An 11,375-nucleotide genomic window follows, 5' to 3' on the forward strand; every position below is an offset into this window, starting at 1 on the left:
GAGGAGGGGCGGAAATGGAAACTTTTATAATTTAATAAACTTTGAAACAAAAAAAAGAAACCTCCCTACCAAAAAATCCCTGGACCAGATGATTTCAATGCAGAATTCTACCAGAACTTCTAAGAAGAGTTAATACCTACATTCCTTAATGCATTTCACAAAATAGAAACAGAAGAGTCATTGCCAAACTCCTTTTATGAAGCTACAGTCACCCTGATACTAAAACCACACAAAGACTTAACCAAAAAAGAAAATTACAGACCAATTTGACTCATGAATATAGATGCAAAAATTCTCAATAAAATATTGGCAAACCGAATCCAAGAACACATCAAAAAATTATTCATTATGATCAAGGAGGCTTCATCCCAGAGATGCAGGGCTGGTTCAACATATGAAAATCTATCAATGTAATCCATCATATAAAAAACAGAAGAAAAAAACCCATATGATCATTTCATTAGATGCTGAAAAGCATTTGACAAAATTCAACACCCCTTTATGATAAAGGTCTTGGAGAGATTAGTGATAAAAGGTTCATTTCTAAATATAATAAAAGTGATATACAGCAAGCCGACAGCCAACATTAAATTATATGGAGAGAAACTCAAAGCTATCCCACTAAAATCAGGATCAAGGCAAGGCTTTCCACTTTCTCCATACCTCTTCAATATAGTGCTTGAAGTTCTAGCAATAGCAATAAGACAGCATAAGGAGATCAAGGGGATTCGAATTGGAAAGGAATTAGTCAAACATTCATTATTTGCAGATGATATGATAGTATACATAAGCAACCCCAAAACCTCTACCAAAAAAATCCTACAGCTGATCAACACCTTTAGTACTGTGGCAGGATACAAGATCAACTCCAATAAATCAGTTTCCCTCCTATACACAAAGAACAAAGATACAGAGAGGGAAATCAGAGAAACATCACCTTTCATGACAGCCACAAATAGCATAAAGTATCTTGGGGTAACTATACCCAAGGAAATGAAAGATCTATTTGACAAGAATTTTAAGGCTTTGAAGAAAGAAATTGAAGAGGATACCAGAAAATGGAAGGATCTCCCATATTCTTGAATTGGGAAGATTAACATAGTAAAAATGTCAATTCTACCAAATGCAATCTATACTTATCTAAAAAAATGTCCATTTGTTTTACATTTTCCAATTTTGTGGCATACAGGCTTTTGTAATAAGATCTAATGATTCTCTGAATATCCTCTGTGTCTGTGGTTATGTCCCCCTTTTCATTTCTGATCTTATTAATTTGCATGTTCTCTCTCTGCCGTTTGATTAGTTTGGCTAGGGGTTTGTCAATCTTGTTGATTTTCTCCAAGAACCAGCTTTTTGTTTCATTGATTCTTTGAATTGTTTTCTGTGTTTCTATTTTGTTGATTTCAGCCCTCAGTTTGATTATTTTCAATATTCTACACCTCCTGGGTGAATCCGCTTCTTTTTTTTCTAGAGCTTTCAAGTGTGCTGTTAAGTCTCCAATATGTGCTTTCTCTCTTTTCTTTAATTGGGCACTTAGTGCTATGAACTTTTTTCATAGTGTCCCATAGGTTTGAGTATGGTGTGTCTTTATTTTCATTAAATTCAAGGAAGACTTTAATTTCTTTCTTTATTTCTTCCTTGACCCAGGGGTGATTTAATAGTTGACAGTTCAACATCCATGAGTTTGTTGGCTTCCTGGGGGTAGCATTGTTGTTGAATTCTAACTTTATTCCATGATGATCTGACAAGACACAGGTGGTTACTAATATTTTTTTTGTATCTGTGGAAGTTTGCTTTGTTACCAAGTATGTGGTCAATTTTTGAGAAGGTTCTTTGGGCTGCAGAGAAGAAGGTATATTCTTTCCTATTTGGGTGGAATGTTCTATAGATATCTGTTAAATCCATTTGATTCAATACCTCCAATAATTCTCTTATTTCTCTGTTGGGTTTCTGTCTGATTGATCTGTCCATTGGTGAGAGAGGTGTGTTGAAGTCTCCTACTATTAGTGTATGGCTTGATGACTGCCTTGAGTTCTAGAAGTGTTTTTTTTACATAATTGAGTGCCTTTATATTAGGGGCATAGATATTCAGGATTGAGACTTCCTCCTGATGAATTGTTCCTGTTATGAGTATGAAATGTCCATCTCTATCTCTTCTGATAGATTTTAGTTTGAAGTCAATTTTGTTAGATATTAGAATGGCCACACCTGCTTGTTTCTTAGGTCTGTTTGCTTGGAAAACCTTTTCCCAGCCCTTTACTCTGAGTAGATGTCTGTCTTTGTGGTTGAGGTGTGTTTCTTGTAAACAGCAGCATGTTGGATCCTGTTTTCGTATCCAATCTCTAAGGCTGTGCCTTTTTATAGGTGAATTGAGTCCATTGATATTAAGTGATATTAATGACCAGTGGTTGTTGATTCCGGTTATTTTTTTTTTTGGGTAGTAGAGTGTATGTGTTTCCCTTCTTTGAGTTGTGCTTGTGAAGGGTCGCTAGATGTCTGAGTTATTGTAGGCAGTGTTGGGAATGTTGGATTCCCAAAAAAATTCTTCACAGACCTTGAGAGAACAATAATCAACTTTATATGGAAAAACAAAAACCCAGGATAGCTAAAACAATCCTATACAGTAAAAGTACCTCCAGAGGTATTACTATCCCTGACTTCAAGCTCTATTACAGGGCCACAGTAATGAAAACTGCTTAGTATTGGCACAAAAACAGAGATGTTGGCCAATGGAATAGAATTGAAGACCCAAATATTAATCCATAAACCTATGAACACCTGATTTTCGACAAAGGAGTTAAAATTATACAATGGAAGAAAGAAAGCATCTTTAACAAATGGTGCTGGCATAACTGGATGTCAACCTGCAGAAGAATGAAAATATCCCTATCTATAACCATGCACAAAACTCAAGTTCAAATGCATTGAAGACCTCAATATTAATCTGACCACACTGTATTTGATAGAAGAGAAAGTGGGAAGTAGTCTACAACACATGGGCACAGGAGACCACTTTCTACGTATAACCCCAGTAGCACAGACAATAAGAGCAACAATGAATAAATAGGACCTCCTGAAACTGAGAAGCTTCTGTAATGCAAAGGACACTGTCATTAAGACAAAAAGGCAACGTACTGATTGAGAGATGATCTTCACCAACCCACATCAGACAAAGGTCTGATTTTGAAAATATATAAAAAACTCAAGAAACTAGACACTAAAACTCTAATTAACCCAATTAAAAATGGGGTACTGAACTGAACAGAGAATTCTCAACAAAAGATATTCAAATGACCAAAAGACACTTAAGGTCATGTTCAACCTTGTTCGTGATCAGGGAAATGCAAATCAAAAGAACTTTGAGATACCCTCTTACACCTTTCAAAATAGCTAAAATCAAAATCACCAATGATGGCATATGCTGGAGAGGATGTGGAATATGGGGAAGACTCATCCATTGTTAGTGGGAATGGAAACTTGTACGACCACTTTGGAAATCAGTGTGACAGTTTCTCAGGAAACTGGAAGTCAACCTACCTCAGGACCCAGCAATTCCACTCTTGGGAATATACTCAAGAGATGCCCAATTATACTACAAAAGCATTTGTTCTACTATGTTCATAGCAGCACTATTTGTAATAGCCAGAACCTGGAAACAACCGAGGTGCCCCTCAATAGAAGAATGGTTAAAAAAAGTGTGGAACATGTACACTTTAGTTTTACTCAGCGATAGAAAACAATGACATCTTGAATTTTGCATGCAATTGGATGGAAATAGAAAACACTTTACTGAGTGAGATAATCCAGACCCAAAAAGAGGAATATGGTATGTACTCACTCATAAGTGCATTCTAACCATAAATAAAGGATATTGAATCTATAATTCGTGATCCTAGAGAAGCTAAATAAGAAAGTGATCACAAAGAAAAACATATAGTTATCCTCCTGGATATTGGAAGTAGGCAAGATTGCCAGAGAAAAGTTGGGTGCATGGGTGTGGGTTTGGGGTAGGAGTAAAGGGAGATGGGGAGAGAGAAGGAAGAAGGGGAGGATTGGGGAGAGCTTGGGTGAATGGGATGGTTGAGATGGAGGAAGAGTGGATATGAGAACATGGAAGTATTTATCTTAAGATAGCCATTTTAGGGTTGGCCAGAGACTTGACTCTAGAGGGGTTCCCAGGTCCAAGGTGAGATCCTCAGATTTTTCCATGGGCAGCAGATGAGAGGGTGCCTGAAGTGGCCTTGTTTCATAGCCACACTGATGAATATCTTGCATATCACTATAGAACCTTCATCGGGCGATGGATAGAGATAGAGATAGCGACCCACATTAGAGCACTGAACTGAGCTCCCAAGGTCCATATGAGGAGCAGAAGAAGGGAAAATATGAGCAAGGAAGTCAGGGCCTCAAGGGGTGTGCGCACCCACTAAGAAGGTGGAGATGATTTGATGGGAGCTCACCAAGGCCAGCTGGACTGGTACTGATGGAGCATGTGCTCAAACTGGACTCTCTGAACGTGACTGACAATGAGGGCTGACTGAGAAGCCAAGAACAATGGCTCTGGGTTTTGATTCTACTGCATGGACTGGCTCTGTGGGAGCCTGGTTTCTTTGGATATTCACCTTCCTAGACCTGGATGGAGTGGGAAGGACCTTGGACTTCCCATGGGGCAGGGAACTCTGACTGCTCTTAGGACTGGAGAGGGAGGGGAACGGACAATGTGGTGAGTGGCAGGGAAATGGGAGGATGGGAGGAGGTGGAAATTTTTAATAAATAAATAAATAAATATGTTGAATATTCTAGGTCTTTAGGTTGAAGACAGATGCCCCAAAATTTCAGCAGTAGAACATTGGGTGACTATCCAGACATCCAGCTGTTTCTGTCATTTAGCCCAATTTTGAAAGTCTCCTGCTTGCACTTCTTGCTTACTCAGTTAATGTTATTTTCTACTCAGGTCTCTGAAGTAGTTGAAGACTATACAGTTATTGTTTTCTTTGTTTACATGGCTCAGAAAAGAAATTTACTAAAGAAGTGTAAAATAAATAAATAAGGCTGAGAGATATCAGAAGATAATTTTTGATAGTTATGATAGAAAGTAAATTATGTAGAAAAGTTTGAACTCACTAAAATAGAATAGTTATGGAGTATATTCTCTGAATTTGGCAAATGCAAATTGGCTAGATATTTTTGATGTACTTATTACCTGTATATATTGTATATAGTTATTGTACTTATTGTGCATAGTTCTTCTAACATTAGTTATAGCCTACCTTTTTATTTAGATAAAAAGGGGGAAATATAGTGATATTTTATTTCTGTTTTTTTAAATAAAGCTTGCTTGAAGAGTTCAAAGTTAACCACACTAGATCCTTGATGTTTGTAAATTCAATGAAATTCTTTGTTTCATAGCATGATAGGACAATCTCCAAGTTTGCTCATATACAGAGATAAAAGAATCACAACTTTTGACAATATTTATATTCTTATTACACCAATTATACCTGGAAACTATTTTATACAGCATCTTGACAGCTATAGCAATATAAGCATGAGTTATATGCACAAAACACTAATATCAAAACAGATTTATTAAAATGTTGAGTGAATGACATTTCAATGTTTTTCTACTTGTGGTTAGTAGTGTGTGTGTATACATGACTTTGAAAAAATTAAGATGATCATTTTTCTTTGTACAGAATATCTGAGGGACAATTATATCTATGAGACCTTAGGCAACTCTGATAGCTTGTTATAAGAATTTTGAGAGGCATGCATAGTTCCCTGGACAAACATTACTTTGTTATATTTAATGTGTTTTCATCTCTATGTCAGTCTGGATTGGTTAACGGGCTGAGTTGCAATTCCTTAATGTTACTTGTCCAGAAATCAAATATCTAGAATAAACTATGTATAAAAGAAAAGCTAATAATAACCAATGCATGTAAGCATATCTTTATTTTGATGACAACACACAAAACTTCAGTGTTTCTTCTTACATATCTACAAAAAAACCTTTAGAGTTCCCTGTGCAAGGCACATAATATCTGGATAAACTCTAACCTACCTGCTTGGATTTTCTAAAATTTGCACTGGAAATTATGGGCCAAATAAGTAGTGAACTTATATTTGTTTGGCACTGTGTATAAGAGCTTGTGACAAGGAATGTTACAAGAGTTCAAGAATTTCATAGCATTTTAGAAGACTGATTAACACATCTTCATCAGTGTACAATGAACTAAAGCATCCTAGTGACAATGAGTCATATCCTACATGTCACATTAACATTTATTTTAAGTGTGGAATTCATAATAGAAAATTTAGGAAAAGCATTCATGGCACTAGTGAACATCATGAACTGGATCAAGAGAAGCAAGATCTCTTCAATGGATCTGATCCTCACTGCTCTGGCCATCTCCAGATTCACTCTGATCTGGTCATTAATTGCATGTTTTTTGGTTTCTTCCATCTACACAAGTTTGATGATGCCTGGAAAAGTGATGAGAATTTTCAAAATTTTAAGGCATAAATCACACAACATTCCCATACTAGTTTGGAATTATGATTAATAAAAGGGTTATTTATTAAGGGGGAAAGTTACATACAGATCACCATCCTAGACAACAGCCCTCTGTGTGACCAGGAACGAAGTCAAGCAGCTGGAAGCTGGAAGCAAGAGAGCAAGAGAGCAAGAGCAGGGGTACTGCTGCTTTTTAAAGCAATAGAGGTCATACCCAAGTGGGTTGGTATCTTAAAGGCTATTGACTGAAGGAGTGGAAGGAGCTCCCGCAGCACCTCCCCTTTCTGTTTAAGTAAGAGAGTTCCAAACCCTATACAAAACAATATACACTAGGACCAGATTCCTAGTATAGGATTAGAATTACAATTAGCATAAACAATATTACACAAGGAACATATGCTAAATGTTTTAATAAACATTCTATCTTAAGGAGTCTAAGTCTTGTATAAGAAATGGCTTGACTAGATCACAAGAGTTCAGTAACTATGACTATCTAATCTTCAACCCCATCGAAGGCCTGAGAAGGGAGATAATATTACTTGAGCAGGCAGGAAGTACAATCATGTACCTTCCAAAGCGAGCAATATATGATAGAGACAATTAGCTACCTGAACAATCACCCAAATTCTCATTTTGCAATGTTGACACAACCAACTTGGGCTATGGCCTAGCATAATTGACAGACCATTTTCAGAGGCAGGAAAAATTTTAAAACCTTCTTATCTTGTCTTGGCAAGATTTGACAGTTCTGTTTATCCATTTCTGGATATCAGGTAACTTGTCAGTGGTTGAGGCATTGTCAGTTCCTTACCCAAAGGCCAGTTTTGCCAACAAGAAAATAAGCTCCAAATGGAGTGTCTTTGGTGCTCAACATTCTCTTGAGAATAGATTGGTGCTGTCAGAAGCAGTCATGTCTCATGTCAATAGAACCCTAAGTTATTTAAATACCATGTTCCATAGGTCCTTGAAGTGGTTGAAGATTCGCTATCTAGACAGAATACAATCTCTATGTATCTAAAGAACCTAATTGATCTGACTGTATGTACAACAAGCATGAACAACTATTAATATATAATAATTAATACCTGTATAACTTAAAGACTAAAACTTCAAGTCAGAATATTAAATAACCTGTAAACAAATGTGTAACAAATGAGGACAATGACCTCAAAATGTAAACAATATATAAGTATCTTGATCATAGATACGCGTAATATATAATACAATATGAAAATATATCTTAAAAGTTGTATCAATATACAAAATGTTGTATCAATATACAAAACAGAGATGATAACATACATATATACAATCTGACAAAATAACTTTGTATAGGTGTACAAATAATGTAAACAAAAGTAACAAATATGGTTTGAACTTGTATCAATATACAAAAACTATGCCTATGTAAACTATCCATGAATAATAGCTCACAGGTATTCACTCTATTACCCGCTATTACTATTTCCTTTTTTTTTAACAAACATAATTTTCATCCTAACCCTCTATCTAGTAGAAGTAATAATCAACAACCCCTAAAAAGTGTTCTCAACCCTATGGACAAAATTTTGGGGATGGGGGCATCATCTTCTAGATTGCTTCCCACTGTCATGGGGCCGATGTTTTCTTAATGGAATCCTGTAAAATTAAAGTGATGGTTACATTTCAAAATTACTGTCTAGTATAGTTGCAAACAATTTATGAGCAGTCGATAGAAAAGTTTGTTGTTTGTTTGTTTTTTTGTTTTTCAAAGTTCTTATTTGAAGTTCTGTCCAGAAAGTCATGAGAAGGTGCACCATTTCAGCAGTTGGTACCTCCCCAAAAGAAGTAGTACTTCTGCTTCACGATGTCATCTCATCTAGGTAGAGTTGTTGATGTGGGGCCCCATCTTCTTCCTGGAAACTTCAAAGATCTCTGCAGGGAAAGGATCTGTAGGAAAATCTATTGTTCATCATGAAAAACTTAAACATCAATGAAGAATATGTTATAGACAAAACAGGCGTGGAGAAAGTAAAATTTTTTTCTAAAGTCATTCTTCTGTCCCATACCAGATGACTTCTGATATGAGACAGAAACTCTAAATGTTCCTTTTAGCAACTTGCTTGAATTAGAGAAGTACAAAGCTATTGTCAACTCCAAAACCAGCTGAATATATTAATGTGTGTGTGTGTGTGTGTGTGTGTGTGTGTGTGTGTGTGTGTGTAAATGTAAGTGTAACCCATACCTGGATTCATAAACCATATTCTGTTTTCTAGGTGCTCGTTAGTGGATAGTTATTTTTTCTTCTGTCAGCATTCAAACATCCAGGGTCTCTTGAATTTTTGATGATGTGTAATTTTCCTGCAAAGAAAAGAGCAGAACCCTGCCCCAATCCTACATGGCTTTCCTTACCACCTGTATGGTGGTCACCTTTGTAGATGAGCTGTCATTTCTCTGTTTCAATATGTTTCTCCTTTTTAAAGTGAATCTTTATTAACTTTGATGGTATCCATACTTTTTTTTCTCCTGTGGAAACAAGAGCAAAACCCCTCCAACAGTACATCTCCTGGTTTCCATTGTGAGGTCAACACATCCTTGAAATAAACTGGCTGTTCAGAAGTTTTTCCATTATCCAATGCCTCTCTGCTGCTGTTGTTCCTTTCTCCTTAGCGTTAAGAAAACTCAAGGTTAATAAAGCATTATACAATCTCTTTCTGGGGGTATTTTCTGTCCCTTTCTGTTTGTTCAGCCTGTACTGTACATTACAATTTAACCTTTCTATAACTGCCTGACCTGTAGGATTATTTGGTATACCTGTAATGTGCTTTATATTATAATAAGCAAAAAAACCATTTCATTTTTTAGATACATATGCTGGACCATTGTCTGTCTTTATTTGTGTAGGTAAATGCATGATGGTCATAATTTTCAATAAATGTGTGATTACTGAATCAGCCTTTTCTGAGCTCAAGGCAGTTGCCCATTGAAAACTTGAATACATGTCTATGGTATGGTGTACATATTTTAATTTACCAAATTCTGTAAAGTGGAACTCATCCATCTGCCAGATTTCATTCCTTTGAGTACCCTTTGGGTTTTTCCCCTGCAGGCAATGGTGTTTGGTTATAGAAAGAGCAAATAGGGCATCTCTTTATAATCTCCTTAATTTGTTGTCATGTATTAGAAAACTCTTTCTTTACACCTTTGCTATTGATGTGACTTTTTTAGTGAAATTCTGAGGCCTGCAACACACTTCCAATCAATAATTGATCAATATCTGGATTTCCTTGTGCTAGACAACCTGGCAGACCCATGTGGGATTGGATGTGTGTTATGTACATAGGACAAAGCCTATTCTTGATTATGTCTTGCACCTGGATATGAAGTCAATTATGTATCATCTGGTACAAATTCAGCAGTTTCAATGTGCAAGATAACTCTTTCTGTATATTGTGAATCAGTAACTATATTAAGAGGTCCCTTAGCACCATGAGAATCGCATATAATTCTGCCTTCTGAATAGAAAAAAAAGGGCTTTATTCCACCTTACTTAATTCTTCTGATTTGTAACCTGCCTTTCCTGATTTATTTGCATCAGTATAAAATGTATGGGCTCCAGTTATTGGAGCATCACATACAATTTGGGAAAGAATCCAAAAAGTCCTCTTTATAAGGATAAGTCTATCACTTTTGGGATAGTTGCTATTAATTTCTTCCCAAAATTAGCACAAGCTCTTTGCCATGGTTCATTATCTTCCCATTTTTTTTTATTTCATCAGTAGTGAAAGGCACTATCATTTCTCCTGGTTCTTACCTGATAGTTGAAAAAAATCTCAGTTTACCTTTTATAATTAATTCAGAGATTTTGTCCACATAAGTTTTTAATTTTTTACTTGGTGTATGTAGGACAGTGATCAATCATTTCAGCATCTGGTTTGCTACATGTCTAAACATCTTTTATTTTCTCAAGGTAGCTAATTTTTCAAGTTATTTTTCTTTATCTGAAGTGGAGAGTAAAAAAGTGACATTGCTGGTATCTTTGCTTATCTTGGTTTTAAAAATTTTATTCATAAACACACATATCGATGTCTGGATTGACGGACATGAAGCAAACATGTCCTACAGTGCTATCACAAATAACTCGGCTGAATTATCTAGAACTTTTTTTTACTTGTCAACACTATTTTCACACTCACCCCATTCATTGTGTCTCTGACATTGTTTCTCTTGCTCATTTTCTCCCTGTGGAGACCTGTGAAGAACATGCAGCACAATGCCAATGGCTCCAGATGTGTCAGCACCACAGCCCACATAAAGACCTTGAAAACTGTGGTCACCTTCCTGTTACTGTATATGATTTTCTTTCTATCTCTTCTTTCACTATGCCGAAATGCTGACTTTAATCATAGAAGTCACATAGTGTTTTGTTTTGTTTTTTTAACAGATAATGGGAATTGCTTTCCCCTCAGTCCATTCATGTGTCCTGATCCTAGCGAACAGGAAACTGAATCAATCCTTGCTTTCTGTGATGTGTTGGATGAGGTGCAGGCTCAAAGGAACAAAACAGTCCTTTCCATAAAACATATTGGGGATCAGCTTCCATATTCTAGAAAGAAATAGTTGTTACATGTTAGGGATGACCAGGGTGGAGATCCTCTTTCAGATGAAGGGTTTGTTAGAGATGCAGATGGTGTGAAGGTTTCTATTCAAATTGGAGACCCCACAAGCAAGAACAAAAGATGGGTAATATCTATCTCATGACAACAGGGTTAATTATTTTCCTTCTAAGCATGTCAGGAATGGAGAATTATTCCATGGATATGTGGATGTGAGATTAGCTGACATCATGTTACTAAGTAGGCAGGGACATTATGCTTTC

At 36.3% G+C, this 11,375-nt stretch overlaps 1 pseudogene; it reads left to right on the forward strand.

The window, feature by feature from the left end:
• Positions 1-4,718: 4,718 nt before the first annotated feature.
• On the forward strand, positions 4,719-11,075 carry LOC125399344 (taste receptor type 2 member 140-like; annotated as a pseudogene).
• Positions 11,076-11,375: the final 300 nt, after the last annotated feature.

Source organism: Myodes glareolus, chromosome 3 (genome assembly GCF_982192425.1).
Source record: "Myodes glareolus chromosome 3, mMyoGla1.1, whole genome shotgun sequence".
In the NCBI taxonomy this organism is placed as follows: Eukaryota; Metazoa; Chordata; class Mammalia; order Rodentia; family Cricetidae; genus Myodes; species Myodes glareolus.